General features: G+C 47.2%; 1 protein-coding gene across 3 annotated transcripts in view; it reads right to left on the bottom strand.

Moving 5' to 3' along the window:
• SLC45A4 (solute carrier family 45 member 4) overlaps positions 1-13,638 on the bottom strand; it is an 84,773-nt gene extending 71,135 nt beyond the window's left edge. The window contains exons 1-2 of one of the 3 annotated variants that reach the window (XM_068179873.1): positions 13,481-13,636; positions 12,893-13,032 (exon numbers count right to left, since the gene is read on the bottom strand). The gene's annotated coding sequence lies outside the window, so the exon portion shown is untranslated. Of the gene's footprint in view, positions 1-12,892; positions 13,239-13,480 lie in introns of those variants that run through there. The other 2 variants (XM_068179877.1, XM_068179866.1) reach the window with 2 other exon arrangements.
• Positions 13,639-16,432: the final 2,794 nt, after the last annotated feature.

The raw sequence follows: 16,432 nt of genomic DNA, 5'->3' as shown, positions 1-16,432 counted from the left end.
CAACAGATGATTTGAATGGAGATAATTTGCAACCTGGAGAGCAGACACAAGAGGTTATAGCTGAAGATAAAGAAGTTTGTAAAACTGAGAGAAAGTTCCTAGCAATGAGATTATTTGGGAGGTTTAACAAGCTCCCCAGGGAAGCACTGTTCCTGTGGGTAACTCTGAGAAGAGACCAAGAGAAATGTTTTTGAGGAGTTTAGACTTTCCTGTCAAGTAATCAGCTATATTTTTGTCAGAAAAGGCCTTCCACAGTCCCAATTAAACAAGAACTGGCCTGACTGCCCAAAATTTGAACAAAACCTTTTTCTTTTCTCCAGATGGCAAATATTTCTTATCTTTTCCTTGTGCTTTCGCTCCCTCCCCCCCCCCCCCCTGCCCCCCCAATTAATGGTTTTGGTCAGATCATAGGCATATGTTTCAGAATCTGCTAGAAAAAAAGGTTTTCACAATTGATGAATTGATTACCTAAATGCCTTTAAAATTTTTTCAGTCAGTGCCCAGGTAGTTTCCTGCTAACCAAGTATTCTCCCAAACCATTTCTTCTTAAAGGACCATGCCTTGTTGTTGAATACAAACTTGGACCTGTTTTCTTGTGGTTTGAATAGATACAAGGTCTCTCTACCACATGGATTTACTCACATCAAATACCACAAACCCCATATTTCGGATGAGCTACAAATCTCATCCACTAAGAGCTTATATTAACAAACTTGCAGCATTTCATCCTCTCTGTGGTTTTGATCTCCCTCTGAAACACAGCTGAAGCCAAGATGTTAAAAACTTCTCAGGAAAAGGGATGCACTGTTGGACCAACCTCACCTCCTTAGATTACTGGTGTAAAATTCAGAGACAGGGACAGGCCTATAAATTGGAATCCCTCAATATTTCCAGGGCTTGAATGCTGAGTTTTGTCCCAGCTCCCTGAGCTCTGTCTGAATTTTGCACTTGAAGCCAGCCCTGGGGAAACTTAGAGCTCTTCGGACCTTTGCTTTCTATCTGTGGGTGACAAAAACCACAGAGCTGGTTGTAGCAGAGCTCTGTCATCTGCACTGTTAATAACAGGAAGAAAGAAAGAGAAGCTGTTCAGCTGAACTGTGACCATCTCCAACTCATCCTGAGATGTACTATTTGAGCCACAAAAACCCTCCACACATTTCATGCCTTTCAGGGATGGATGTTGCACCACCTGTCTCACTGGTGGTTTGCAGGATTTATATTATTTTTAATCAGAAAGAGTGCAGGGGTGCAGAAATACCTGTTATTTTCAGTGTAGAAAATATCTTCTCTGTGTGTGTGTGCATTTCATTCACAAACTTTACTTTCGCTCAAATGACCTATGAGTATCTCTTGTCTCATGGAATTGAGTGTTGTTTGCTTGTTCACAGCTTCCTTTCCTTCCGTTATCCAGCAAAGAAAGTTTGCTTAAGTGGCTTTTGTGAACTCTTTCAAGATCCCCAGAAGGATGATACAGGAAACAGAGAGTTTCCTTTCTATACAAACTTCTAGGGTGTTCCCATAATAGCCTGAAATTTATCTGCCCTCAGCAGCCTGCAATTGGACAAAAAATTAATGGACTGTCAAGGGATCAGGCCAAACACAATTAACATATCAGAGAGGACAGTTTGCAATGAGAAAAAATCCTCCACTTACACAGCACCTTTTATCCCATGTTGCCAAACATTTTCCTTTCTGCATTTCCAATTACTTTACAAGTTGGCCATGCTTTAACCATCCAGCCTGAAATTTTCCATAATTGCTCCCTGCCTCATGTCGAATACATTTTCAGAGAGCAGTGAAGGGGGAAAAGCTTCAGAAAAAAAAAAAAATCCTCCTAAAAAGATGCAGTTATATTGCACTGAGCTTAAAGCTAATGAATTAGTTTTAGGGGTGTTAAAGTATTCTCCCTCTTTATTTTGAAGAACATGTTTGCACCTCAGGAGACCAGAGTGGGAATGAGACTCTTGGCACAGCAGCAGTGCTGGGGATGAGAATCTGTCACCATTGCCATGAAAATGCATCTGGGTTTGTCCAGAAAATAAACTACAGACAAATCCCTATTTCAGTGTTTTAGAGGCAGGTTTGTACCATGGTTTTATGCCTTCTGACTGCTGTGCCCGTAGTTTCTGCAGGCCCCCAAAAGCAGCTCCTGTAAGCAGAACATCTGGCCAGGGCACCGACAAAATGGATTCTTATCCTTCAGGATTTCACCTGGTGTGACCTGGCACTGTGGGTGAGATCTGGGAGGATTGTAGCACTGGGAGGGAGGGCAGGGCCCGTGCTGAAAGCTGACAAGGTAGAAATGTGAGTCATTAAAAGGCAAAGACCAATCTGTAAAGAAACAATTACTAACATATTAAAAAAAAAAAAAAAAATTTGATCTGGAAGGCACGTTCGCCTGGTGGTTGACACTCCCTACTAAAGCACTGTCTTGTTCCAAAAGTCTCCCATGAGATGAACAAACCTTGCCAGGAATAATCACAGATTTGGAGTTGTATAATTGCTCAACTAAAGGCAGGCAGGGAACAGATAGGGAACCTGTGCTTTGCTTTTTCTGCCCACTTCCTTGTTTTCATGGCTGTGCACTGCTCTGGAGCACTGGGCCTTGTATTGGCCAGAGCAGTCAGGACACCAGGAAAGGAAAAAAGCTTCTAAGCAACAGCTTCATGGTGTGTGTTGTTTTTAACTCCATTCATAAAAGCAGTGAGCTGGGCTGTGCGAGGCGGGCCGGGGCTCTGAGCCCTCGTGTCTGCTTGGAGCAGAAAGCTCTCGACATGCTCGAGCTGAGCGCCGCAGTTTTATACCCTTCCAGCACTAATCCAGCAATAAAGAAAATGGCTTTAAGCCACTTCACACCCATTAGTGCTCTCCAGAATGCTAATATGGCATAGAGATGAAAGGACTGCAACGAGGGGAATGAGGAGATGTGGGCAACAGCTTCGCCTCCCCTCTTAGGGAGGTTTGGTTCATTCTCTCAAGGAGCAGGGGCCAAATATGGGGAGCAGATGCCGTGGCAGCACAGCACAGAGCACTCCCAAGTCATGGTAGTCAGGCAGCATTAATGACAGGGCTGGGATGCCTTTATTTTTTAGTGGTAATTCATGGTTAGCCAGAAACCTGATCCTTGATCTGCTGCAGCCTGGAATGCCAAGTCCATTTGCACTACCTGTATCTGTGTGGCTTACAGGTGGGAGATGATGTGAAAATCATTTGGTAATAGCAATTAGCACAGCAACAGTTTTTCTTTATTTTCTAAATAGGCTTGGAAAAATTAATCTTTTTTTAAATTAAGAAGCAAGGTTTGTCACTTTTAAAATCAAGGGCCTCATGTTTAGTGCCAAGAGCCTATATTTTTTCCCAACCCAAACATCCTCTGTGAAACAGCACTATTAAAAAAGTCCCTGAGAAAAGGTAAAGAGGTTCTGCTAGAAAGTCTCATGATGCAGAGAAAGAAACTGAGGAGGATGGTTGATGGACCATCTGGGACTTCACGGGTTCGGAAACAGGAATGTGGTAGAGCTCCAGGATGTTTACGCTGCAGCAGGGAAGGTGAGAAGGGATTTTACCCATAAATACCTGCAGCAGAAGAAGGTGCCAGGTGAAAGCAGGCTGTCAAATCTATTAGAGCCATTTGCTGGAGATGGAAACAAGAGATGTTACCGCTGAAAATCAGGACCAGAGGTTAATTAACTATAGGAACAATCCTACTGAGAAGCCATCCTGTGAATTCCTATGTCATGGCTTAGGGGCATTGCCATCAGATGCTTTAGGTGTCCCACGAAGCTGCTTACCACGTTGGAGACAACCTGCTTTTCCATTGGTTCCAGATGGATGCCAGGGCTCCTGCTGCAGATCCCTAAATCTCAGGACTGTGGATACCCCGGGTGCCTGCTGCAGGACTGTGCCCTACTTTTGTGTTTCTCAGTGAAAGAGCCTCATCAAGTCTCTGGGGAAAAAAAAAAGCAAAACAAGGACAAAGTTCTGCCCTTCCACTACTCTGTTTTCATTTACAGCCAAATTCTGCCAATCTTTTAGTGTCTATTTAAAACTTCTATTTCCTTCCCACCAGTCTGTTTCTGTGCTCGAGTGCATGTTTCTTTTTCTTTTTCTTTTTCTTTTTCTTTTTCTTTTTCTTTTTCTTTTTCTTTTTCTTTTTCTTTTTTTCTTTTTCTTTTTCTTTTTTTTTCTTTTTCTTTTTCTCTTTTTTCTCTTTTTTCTCTTTTTTCTCTTTTTTCTTTCCCTTTCCCCTGTTGTTTCACAGTCCACCTGATGATGCTCATCACTTATCACTCCAGACACACAAGGACCCTGAGCTGAGCCCAGTCTATGTGCAGACACTCTTACATGAGGTGTCAGAGCCTGCTGCATATCCAGGGGAGGAGACTGTGCCTGACTTTCCTTGGCTGTGACACTGTGGCTCAGCCTGGAACTGACAGCTGTGGAAAATTAATGGATGGGCCCTGTTTCCAAGGAATGGCCGTCAAGGTCATGGTTTTGAGGCTATAAGGGCAGAGCCCTTTCCTACTTGCAGCCAGTACACATGCCAGCTTTGCTGTCCCCTCTTCAGATGTCACCATGTCACCAGATCGCTGTCACATGAGGGCAGCATGGGTGAGGGGGTGTTTTTGGCTGCCCAGCCTGTTTTCATGCCCAGGGACTCTATGAATATAACCTGATGATGTTCGAGGTGTAACTGAAACCTGCTCTGCAGACACAGCTCCTGGCTGAACTGTCCCTGCCCCTTGCAAGGCTGAGCAGTGGAGTTTGCTCAAACCAGCCTTCAGGACAGGGTCACCCTGTGCAGCAGCGTGCAGGGGGGGTACCTGGTGCTACCTCTCTGCTGAAGGTACTGGCCTGATAAGTGCTCTTCTCCATCTTGGTGGTTGGCCCACTTGAGTGGAGCCAATTTGCTTGCAAAGAAATGGATTTTTCCCAGGCACAGAAGCCAGCGATAAATCCTTTTGGGCATGGAGGGTCTGGGCTTGGAATACATTGAGCTCTGTCTCTGGGCAGTTTAATCTCGTCAGCCAGAAACCTGTATGGATTTACACTTCCATATGCAACTGTTTGATAATCATGTTGCCATGGCTACATTTGAATCCTGCAATAAATGTGTAATTTCACACATTTACATCAAAAGGAGCTCCAGAACATACAGCTGCCTCACAAAGCAGCTGATCTCTCTCCAAAAGCACTTTCCATTTTTAACTCCATATTATTGTACTCACTGATGTGCTTCTTTTAGGAGGGGGGTGAGGTCTGTAGGGCAGGTGTGGCAGTCAGGTTCTTGAGGTCTGATCCATACTAAGGTTCCCTCAATGCTGGCAGCAAGGCAGTTGCCCTGCTGGAGTCAGAGCAGCCATTTCCAGGGCAGTGCTGGTTCTGCAGCCACACCAACTACAGGGGACTGAAATCCTTTGAAATTGAAGAAGGACAAAGTTAAACACAAGGTCCTGGTGTGCCCAAAATGCAGGGACAAGGACTGAGAAAGAGGAGTGGAGTGCAAGGCTCTGCTCAGGGATGACACCCACCTCTCTTAGCAGTTTGGTCTCTTCATTGCCTTTTCATCTCAGTCCTCTCAGGTCTTCTTCCCTGGTTCCTTGCCTCCTCTCTCCCACTCCCTGCCAGCCTGATTGCTCCTTATCTCACCAGCTAGCTTGTCCCAGTGTTTTGCCTCCAGGCTACCTCTCCCTCCAGCGCTTTCTGAGTTCTGTCCAACTTGTGATGGCTCCTTGTCCCACACACACCCTCTGTTAATCCCATGGGCAGCTTTTTCCTTGGTCCAAGCCTCTTTCTCTACCTCTGACAAGATGCAATGGGCAGGGAAGTTTTAAGAGGAACAGGTCACAGGGGGAGCAAAGAGGCTGTACCAGGACACAGCTTCAACCAGCAGCAGCTGAATGAAGTGGTAGATGGCACCCACTGATCATCAGATCTGGAGAGAAAATTGCATCCAGATTCTATCCCTGCTGACTTAAACAGATTTTTTCAGGAACTTGAAACTTGGACAGTTCTGCCTTTGGTTTTTTTCCTATAGCAACAGCAGCTGGAACACTGTTGGCACCAAGGCAGGGCTGCAGCTGGTCTTGTCCTTGCTCAGAGCAAAGAGATGCTGGAGAGTGTTCAGCACTCACAGAATATGGACAAAGCAAACATTTCAGTTCACTCCGTGAATTTACTGTTGTGTGGAGAGAGAGGAAATTTGACTGTGACAAGTGCCCAATACTGACAATTTCCGTGTGAAAAACTGGAAGAAGGAAAAATATTGGAAAAGCATAAGATTATTTTTTTTCTCAGTTGTTTATACAATTGGAAAAGTTAAGTAAGTCTAATTATTGAGGTTATTGGTTTTAATGAGTCACCGCCTTGCTGTTATTATTCCTGGTTTCTGTTGCCATAGGACAAGAAGCTGCAGCTGGGCTGAGCCCTGCTACACAACAAATCTTCACACTTGCTATTCCAAGATTAAGATATAGGAAAATGAGTGGCTCAGACAAATGAGAGCATGGAGAAGGAAAGTGATGTTTGCCAATGTGTTGTGTGGCAACATGACCAGTATGCAGATACTGGGAGCAAAGATGGGTTTCTACCAGAGACTGATTTTTGGAGGTTTTTTGAGGAGCACTTCCAAAGACTTGATAGAAAGGAAGTTGGCTACCATTGTGGGCTGGTTGTTGTTGGGAAGGGCTATGGACAGAGAAGTCACAGGGTGTTGAGAGTAAGACCTGAGTTTGGTGTTGTGGGAAGGGATGAACCAGTGAAGGGATATAACCTGAGAAACAGGACAAAAGAGAAAGGTTAGGAGAAAAATCTCCTTGGTGGTATCAAATGGGTAAGAGTGAAGTGTGATCAGAGCCCACAAGGAGTGCTTCAGTAACAGAAAATGGAAGAGATATGCAAGAGATTTACCTGCAGGGCTGGAGAAGCTGGGCTTGAAAAATTCTGCAAGGTTTAACTGCAGCCTAAATTAATGGGCTTTGAAGGAGAGGTATGAAGTGGCATCAGGAGCAGTTGCCTGCATGGCAGATAAACCATCATGTTGCCCACTGTGTTTTGAGAAGATTTAGGTAAAAGGTTTGGGAGAAAAGGGTTTATCAAAAACTCTGTTTTATCCAGGCTGGGCTTTAGATAATAATTAGACACCCATGACTTATTCTGGAGGATGAGATATCACTGAAGGATCTGTGCTTGAGCATGCATTAGCACGGGAGCCAGCTCTGGGCTGCTCTTAGGATCAGGCAGAGGCCAGGGGGTGGAGGCAGGAATGTGCCAGCCCCCGGTGTTTTATTGATTGTTTTTAATTGATCAGTTGTGTAGAAACAAAGTGAACAAAGTTTCTGGTCTCTTGGATGTTGCAGAAGGTGTTGGTTTTGCTTGCAGCTGCTTGAGCTTGCTTTTTCAGTTGATCATGCACTTTCAGTTCTTTCTCCAGGATGGCAGAGAAAAGCCCTTTTTGAGCTGGGCTCAGAAATAAAAGGGAAGATCTGCTAGAGCAATGGGCTGTCAGACAAGTTTTCTTTCCCTCTCAAATGCATGCAAGTGTGCCTACTGAAAATTCTATGGGAGCAAGCACAGGAAGGGTAGGCACCAAGTGTGAAAGTCATCCTCAAGCTATTGGCTTTTTCCCAGTGTGGCCCCTCCCTGTAAGCCCCACAAGAAGAGTGGCACAGTCTTTTTTCACCCAGTTTGGACACCATGTCCATTCAGTTCTAGCATCCATAGCCTGGGAGGAGAGGGAAACCCTCCCCTTTATCTGTATGGCATGGGTAATGTGTGTCTCTCCTTTCCACAGCTACCAAAATCTGGCATTTCCTGTTCTATTATCCATTTCCTAATACTTCCCAGGGCTTGAATGCTGGACTCGGCCAAGACTCCAGAGAGGGATTAGCATGGACTTGCCTTGACCGTGGATGACCTTCATTCTCTTTAGCATTTATTCTTTCTAGAGGATTGAGGAGGAGAAAGGGAGGGTGAGCCACAGCTGAATCCTATTCTTGGATCTCCCTTCAGCCACTGAAGAATGAGCTGACTGCCTAAATGAACCCAAAAGGCACCGTGGGGTGAGGCATATCACATCAAGGTGGACGTGGTGGCCTCTTCCCAAGTTCCTGAGCTGCCACATGCTCCAGCCATGCTTCAGCAGGCGGGACAGCCCAGGGACCCTGGGGACTGTGACAGGGCTGCTGCCAAGGCTCTGAGCTCCCCTCTGGGTGACTGGAAAACAGCAAAGACACAGGTCATGAATGCTGTCTGGAGTGAGTGACCTGGATGTGTCTGCCTAGACTCTGTACAAAGAGGCAATGTGGCCCTGGCTCCGTTGCTTCCAGGGCTTTGTGCCGAAGGCTGAAGTGGATCCTGTCCAACTTGTGGAGAGCCACAGCTCTTGCCCAGTTGCAGGAGAGGCCTCTGTTCTCTCTGGTGCCCAGAGAGGCTCTGCAGACCCGGCTGCACAATAGACTGGTCAAAAATGGATGCCAGGGAACATCTTTGTCATCACTGCCAAACTTCCTGATTACAGACTGCTCTGCAGCCTAATGCAGCTCACTGAAGGGGAATTCGGATGCTCAGACGAGAACTGCATAATTATACTGCCAGTTGTCCATGCTTTTTCACTCCTGGGGCCACTTAACTCTTTCACATATCATGCCAAGCCCCCCTGTGCAGCAACACTGCTGTGAATTTTGTAGGTTGCTAAAGTTAAGCTGTGTTTTACTTTGTGTGCTGATCATTGCTTTCTCTGTAGACTTGTGTGTATGAGAATTGTTTTCCTAAAGTCTCTCACCTCTCATCCAAAGTGCACTGAATCCTCTGACAATGGCAAGAAGAACCTGGCTTACCACCCAGCTCCTTCTCTCCCTCTCCCAACAAGTACTTGCTTGAAGTTTGTGAACACAGGAATCAACCCCAGGAGTTCTGAGCTAATGGTACAGTAGTGATCCGGACAGAAGTTGCTTCTGTGCCTGACAATTAGGTAAGAACTACCTCAGATACCCTGAGGTAGGTTTGACAGGACAAGTGCAGGGGACATGGGAGGCTGATCAGACTGACTCCAGTACTGCACAGGGACAGGGCTCAATCCACTCTATCCACTGAATCCATGACTATTGGGTTTGCTTCTTCTCTCTCTCATAAAATTATATGATGAAATACTTTTCCCTGGGCATTTGCCACTTCTGAACATTATTTAGTGTGTTGCATTACAAATAAAGGAAAATACTCAATTTCTGATATTTTTTTTTGTTTGAGGGTCAAATTTTATATCCACCAATCCTTTTTTTGGCAGGTTAAAATTAATGGACTTTTCAGAGTGATCAATGGAGAAATAGAGTATTAGTCTCTTACCAAATGAGACAACATGGGAAATATTAATTATATAATCTTGGATAAATAGCTTTCTTGCCCTGCTCTTCCCATCAGATCAGTGTATGAGGTACCAGACTCAGACAAGTAGAAGCATGGCTGCTTTTGCTTCCTTCTCCCTCCTGCATACAGAAATGAGGGACATGAAGAGATTGCAAGCTTGAATCAAAATGCAGTGGCTGTCAAGGAGCAGAGCTGCTCCTGTAGAAACATCCCTCCATCTCTGCCACGTGGGAAAAGAGGGATTTTGCCATTTCTTTCTCTTAGTTATGAACAAATACCACATGGCCATCACTCACCACTAAGAAGCCCAGTTAACGTATCTGGTGATACACCCTGGCTGCCCCGAGGTGCTGTTGTGCAATGTAAGTTGATAAATTGGGCCAAAAAATGCTTTAAAATCTCCTTGCTGCCACAGTAGCTTAAACTTCAGGTCAGAGTGGGCTCAAAATACACGGGGCTATAAATGAGACTCTACAGACACTATCCATTTCCCTCCACTTTTTCTTTTTACCACCAAGAATTCAGCTACTTTAGCATAACATCTCAAACAACAGGAGATAGTGTCAGTGTTGAAGAATCAACACTGCTTCTGCAACCCGTGCATGCCAGCTGGGAACAGTCAGCGTTCCCTTCCTGGAAAGGCTGTTGCAGTGATAAGAAGATGGAGAATGTGTTATTAGACTAGTACGTATGTGCAAGGTCTAGGATCTCAGATTTCTGTAGAAAGGTGTGACCTTGAAGTCTAACTTGAATTTGGAAATAGATGATCTTTAAGATCCCTTCCAACCCAAACCATCCTGTAATACTGTCTTCAGCAGAAATGGTGACATGAAATGGTTTAGTGCTCGATTTTCCATGAGGATACCCCTCAGACTCTGTGCCCACCAGCACAGACACACTAGTGATATGTGAGAGCCTTCCCAACCCCTGCCATTAGGGAAAAACAAGAGCTGGCATGAGATGGTAAATGCTGCCGTGCAGTGTTCACAGAAAACCTGTTTGCGTGGGATGTGCTGGAAAAATTGCTCAAGAATGGTGCATCCTCATAAGAAAAATGATCTGGCTGCTGTTCAGGTCAGTGGTTTTGTATCAGGGCTGCAGGCTGTATGGTTGCTTCAGTATATGGTGCAGCCACTGGCAAAGTGTTTGCTGTGCGTGTGATATAATTCCCCTTGCTCTGGGGTGTTGGAGGCCCTTGCCCTCATACAGTTTTGGGTCTGGATCCATGTTCTCAGAGCAGCTTGCACTGACACAGGGCTCCATGGCAGAGAAAGGCACCCTATGGATGTCACCCCAGGAATACAGGGCAGTCTGGATCAGTTTGCTGGTGGGGCTTCATCTTTTCATGGTGGGAAGGTGGCAAGGATAAAATGCTATGCCCATGTCAATAGCAATTGATAACCAGGATTCTGATCCCTGCTGAGCAAAACAGTGACTGTGCTTCAGAAGTGGATGGAGAGGTGTCTGAAAACACAGATCATGAACCAGCATTAGTTGCTGGAAGAACTAAATTACAGGAATGCCCAGGTGTTAACTGGAGCCTCCTCCCAACCTCTGCCTAACAAGCTGTCAACAAGCCATGAAGGGACAGCCTTCACTCATCTCCTTTTTTACCTTAGATGAAGGGGAAAGGAAAAAGACATCTGGAAGATTTCCTGCCAGCTAGAGAGCTATAAAGCCTCCCTCCCTCATTGTTCTTGCCCTCATACCACCAAACCCCTGGCCTTTGGCAACAGCAACATTGGTCTGCACTTGGTTCCTGTAACCTTCAAGACTAGAACCATCAGCAGGACTGCCACTAGCACCAGCCAGCCCCTGTGATTTCATAGGGTGAGGTTTAATAGGCATGTTTTAATAGGAATGCTCAGCAGAGAGGGCCCTTTTTCCTCAACAGCATTAAACAAAATAATACGAACAGTAAATTTAATGAATGAAAATGAAGTAGCCCTCCAAGGCAGACTGCTGCTTCTGCAGAGGATGTGCTCTTACACTGCTGAATGGTTTGGTTCCGGTCAGTCCTGAAGCAACCACTGGGAATGAGACCAGAGTAAGGTTATGTCAGAGGAAGGTTGTGCTTTAGGTTCCTTGTGCTACTGCTTTTTAAAAAATAAGCCTTCACAGCAACTGCTCTTTTCCCTCTGGAAGGAGAGTTGAGGCCCAGTTTGCAATATAAAGTTTAATAGAGAAATGAGAAAGGAGCATATTCCCCTTTTCTTGCAAACACACAATATCTCTCAATTGTGGCTTTGTGCATTGCTGACAAGTACAGACAGTGATGGGTTAGTACCCGGGGAGCACTCCCAGCCGTCACAACCCTTGTCCCCTTCACATTCCAGACCTGTCCCAGCACACACCAATGCCATCTCTCCCTTTTGATCCCCGGTCACCTTCTCTTCAGGAAGATTCAGTGCTATTTGACTGCCTTTCCAATCCCCATCCTATCCAAATCAACCCTGCCAAGTCGCCCTCCATGGCATCTTCACTATGCCACCCCAGCTGGAGCTGTGAATCAGCTCAGACCTTGTGTCCTTGCTGTGTCCATGCAGGAGGTCCTATGGGAACACCAGGCATTTGACACCAGCTTTTGAGGAACAGGCACCAATTTTATCTATGAGATGCTCAAGACCATGAGCGTTGAAAGCTCCAGGAGGGATCACCATGTTAAACCCAGCCAGGCTGTCCTTTTAAAAGCACAGCCCTGCCTAACACTCATCATCACAGCTACAGTAATTCCTTGGCTGCACTGCCAGGTTTGGGGTACAACGAGCAGTTCATGTCTCTTCTCCCCAAACACAGATGCACTTTCACACCCACACACAAAACTGGGGCATTAAAAACTTCCCTGTGATGGATCTTTCACAAGCAGCATTTCTGGGAAGGCCTGGCATTCAGATGGCAGGCAGGACAGCTGGTATCAGCAGTGCCTGTCATTGTAGTGTCAGGGCTTTGCAAAACAGGTCTGTCTTTTAAAATATATATGTTTTAAATTTTATTAAGAGTAGCCCTCTAAGCTAAGGTCTCCCTGCTCCTGACTATCTCAGAAGCTAAATCATACCAAACAATGTTCCCCTGCCTTGGGAATATTGTGCCATTTCAAAACACCAGCCTGGTCTGGTAATTCTGCATTTTGACCCCTCTGCCAGGCTGCTTCCTTTTAGCTGCCAGCAAGCATCCTTTTCCCAAATTAACCCAACCGCAATGAGCAGAATGTGCATAATTGCTCTTTTTTGCTCCAAACAGCCCGATTTACGAAGGGGACATTCCCTGCAGCAGCCAGCCTTGCCATAGTCATTATTCCTAAATCAGGTTGCGGTATCTTTATGCTCAGATACCACCTTTAATCTCACACGCTGCCTTCAGCAGCACCACTGGCTGCAGCAATCCCTTAAGATGCCCTCTTTCCATCCTCTCCCAGGCAAGCAAGCCAGGACGCTCCCGATGGAGCCGGCAGTCACCCGGCGAGAGCTGCATCCCCCCTTGGAGACAGGCATGCAACTTCCACCTGCGCTGGCAGGCGCGGAGCACTCACATTGGCGGCAGCGCGGATCCCTTTCAGCAGCTTAACAGCGGCTCATTTTTAACCCCGGCCAGCGGATCTAAGCTGCTCTCCGCAGGGCTCAGACGGAGCTGCCTGCATGACACCGAGGCATCCAGACGCCGGCTCGCCAGCTGACATGTCAAAGCAACGTCGTGGTTAGCAAGCTCATCAACAAATCGACTGACAACCCACACATCAGCGGGAGCGGGTCCCTGCGTTCCGTGCCGCCGCCGCTGCTCCGGGGTTTGTGCAGCCCCGTCGAACTCGGTGTTGCTATCTGGCGTTTTCTGCCGGTGTCTAAAATAGCATCAGGAACGTTCCCTGTTGATTTCCCCGGCAATGCTTGCTGAGCCATGCCGGGGACCACGGCTCTCGCAACCTGCCTCCACGCAGCGCCTTAAAAACATTTTCTTGCCTTTTCCCTCCAAAGGAGATGGGGGGTGCGGGGTGGGGGGGGGGGGGGAATAGCCCTGTTGATGTTTTTCTGCCCAGCTACCAGCAAATCCCAACCTGAGCTAATTCTGCTATGGCTGAAAGCAGAAGATGTCTGCAGTGCATGAAGCTGATTTGCTGACTTACCCTTCATCTCTCCCAGGAATGCCAGGTGAAAAAGCCGGCCTCTCGCTCCAGGAAAGAGCCACAAGAAGCTGGGCAGCAGCCACTGCAGAGCCTGATCAGAAGTTCGCTCCCTCTGTCACAGTGTGTGCAGCTTGCCAGGTATAGCCGGGATGAGAACACCCCGTGCTTTTCCCAGGATGAATGAGATCAGCACATATTCAGTCAAGGAAAAAAAAAATATCTGTGATGGTTTAAGACCTAGAGGAAAAGTGTTGGTCCACAAGTTGCTCTGCTTTACTACTCAGGATTTTCTGGGGAGAATTTCATCAGGAGAGGAGTTTCTCCTCTGCATTTGGTGTTGTTAGATGTATTAAAAAGCAAGCAAATAGTCGTGATATCCATGGGGTAGGCAGGAACCCATCCTTAGCCACATGAGGTAGAGGGCATGTGAAGGGCACCTTTACAAGCAGCAGAGATGTCTTTATAACCTGCAGGCTGATGCCTTTTGACTCAGACCAGCACCTTGCTGTTACAGGCTCCACAGGGGCTGTGCAGATCCAGACTGCTGGTCCTGGCTTTCCTGAGTGAGGTTGTTTGGATTAAACTCTCTTCCACCTGGCTGCTCCATGACTCCCCAGGTTGACAAAGTCCCTTTCTTCTGCCATGTCCTTCACATCAAACATCTCTCAAGGCACATCACCTGCCTGTCAGGCTGAGTATATCACTGAGCTGAAACCCTGGGGTGACAGGGAGGCAGAAAAAGTGCAAGAGGTGTTCAGAGGACTCAGGTGGGCTGAAACATTTTGGTGTCAGTGTTATGTCAAAGAGAATCTTGTATCTCTGGGTCTCTGTTGTTGTGCTGGGGGGGGATCCTGTGCTCCAGTGCAAGAGGCTCATGCCATGGCAAGAGTTTTGATGTCTGCCTTGGTTTTAGCTAATGGTTCGGAATCTGTGGGGCACAATGAACATGGCATTTTCCTTTAGTCTTGGAACTAGAGTGATTGCACTGGAGGAAGATGAGATGATTGCAGGATCAGGCTCCAAGGCTTGTGTGGTTGGATCCCAGCTTGTGTCCCCAACTCCCTGGCTTTAGCTACTGAAAACCCCCTCCCTCTCCCTCTCCCAAAGCCCAGGGCTAGGAGTTACTGAGGCACTGACCTCTGCCATGGACTCTGTGCATAACCCTGTGTGTGTCCCTGCATCTCCCCATCCCACTCATCTGCACAAAGCTCCTGTGCAGCTCATCCATGCAGGGAATGGGTTCCCTGCCTCCCACACCTGGCCTGGCCTTGTTCCCTGCTGACAGTGAGACTGGAATGGGGGGTTTGATGTGGCTGAGACAGTCCCTGTGAATAGGCTGAGGGGGAAGCCTGGCTCCCCTGGGTGTCACTTCAGCAGGATGCAGCAGGGCAGTGTGCTGTGCTTACCTGTCACCATCCTAAGGCCAGGTTTGTTCTCCTGCATCAGCAAAACTCATGGATGGCTGCCAGCCAGACCCCAGGGGAAGGTTTATCCCACCTGCACTCCAGGTCTGGCAGAGCCTTGGGCGACTTGTTGCTTGTCCAAGCAAGTTGGCTTCAGCTGGTGGATGTGCCCAGAGCCCCACTGGGTGGGAGAGCAGGGAATGAAGCAATCATGGAGGACCAGAGAAGATGCAGGAGAAAAGGACATTTGAGGGCAAGCTTGGCAAGAGTCCTGGGGACATGGTCCCCTGGGCCCAGTGATCTCTGAAGTCACAGCACAGAAGGGCAGTGCTACATAGGTCCCTCTTTGAAGGGTGGGCAGTGGGGATGATGGACCTCCCATCATCTCTGCAGAGCTGCTTCTGCCTTTGACCAATGAGGCGGCCATGGGCATGTTTGGAAGCTACACACAAGACTGAACTAACCTACCTCAGATAAGGCTTGGATTAATTAGTCAATACATGTTAAGTGCTGCAAAGATTTAAGGCTCTGCTTAATTGTTAAGTAACTCAATCATCAGTGGCTGAGTGGGATGCCTGAGGCAGAGTGGATGAATCAGCCATTCTCTGGCAAGTGCAAGGTAATGAGGGAGGAAACTTTTCAAGGCTGGGTGACAGTAGGATGCGTTGGTCAGGGGACAGCAGCAATTACGGAGGTCACTGGGACTGACACAGGTAGTCCAGAGAAGCTGTGGCTGCCCCATCTCTGGAAGTGTTCCAGGCCTGACTGGATGGAGCCATGAGCAACCTGGTCTAGTGGAAAGTGTCCCTGCCCATGGCAGAGGGTTGGAATGAGATAATCTTGAAGGTCCTTTCCAACCCAAACCATTCTGTGTTTCTATGACTGGGAGCGCTTAGGACATTAAAAAATGGTCAGGTCCTGCATGGAGCAGCTGGCTCTAGGGAGCAGGAGTCCCTTAGTGGATGGAGGGAAAGGCAATGATTTCATAGAAGAAAGAGATCTTTTTTACTCTCAATGAAAGAACTTCATTGAGCTCTTCAGGCTTGTTATGGCCAAGCCACTCTGAAAGAGGTGGGTTTGGGGCTGAACCAAAATGCACTAGGGGATGTGAGAGTGGTTTGGGTAAAGTGAGAAGCACTTAATGTGCCATGGACTCACCTGTCTTCCCTGTAGGGACTGGCCCCATGTAATAGGCTTGGGTGGGACATGGATCTGCTGCTGAGGAACCAACTTGTGTCCTGCAGGTCAGTTCTCCATGCAGTGATTACTAGCTGAGAGGGTTCCCAACAGGAATGTTGGTGCAGTCCATCACCAGCCTGAGACATCTCTTCTGCTGCCACCATACATCATGTCCTGTCACTCAGGGGCGAGTTTCCGACCTGGACCTGTTGCCTTGTTTCTGTGCCAGCAAATTGCATCTTCCACGGTCTCTCTATTTGCCCCTGCCTTTCCTGCTGAGCTTTGCCCTCTGCTTCTCTTCATGTGGGAGATTCCCAGGTCATGAAGTCTGCTCCCAAAGACCTTTGAACAGTGTCCTCAGAGTCAGCCA

This window comes from Anomalospiza imberbis, chromosome 1 (assembly GCF_031753505.1).
Source record: "Anomalospiza imberbis isolate Cuckoo-Finch-1a 21T00152 chromosome 1, ASM3175350v1, whole genome shotgun sequence".
Taxonomy (NCBI): Eukaryota; Metazoa; Chordata; class Aves; order Passeriformes; family Viduidae; genus Anomalospiza; species Anomalospiza imberbis.
Note: the sequence above shows the minus strand (reverse complement) of the source record. Positions and strands in the feature narration are given on the sequence as shown.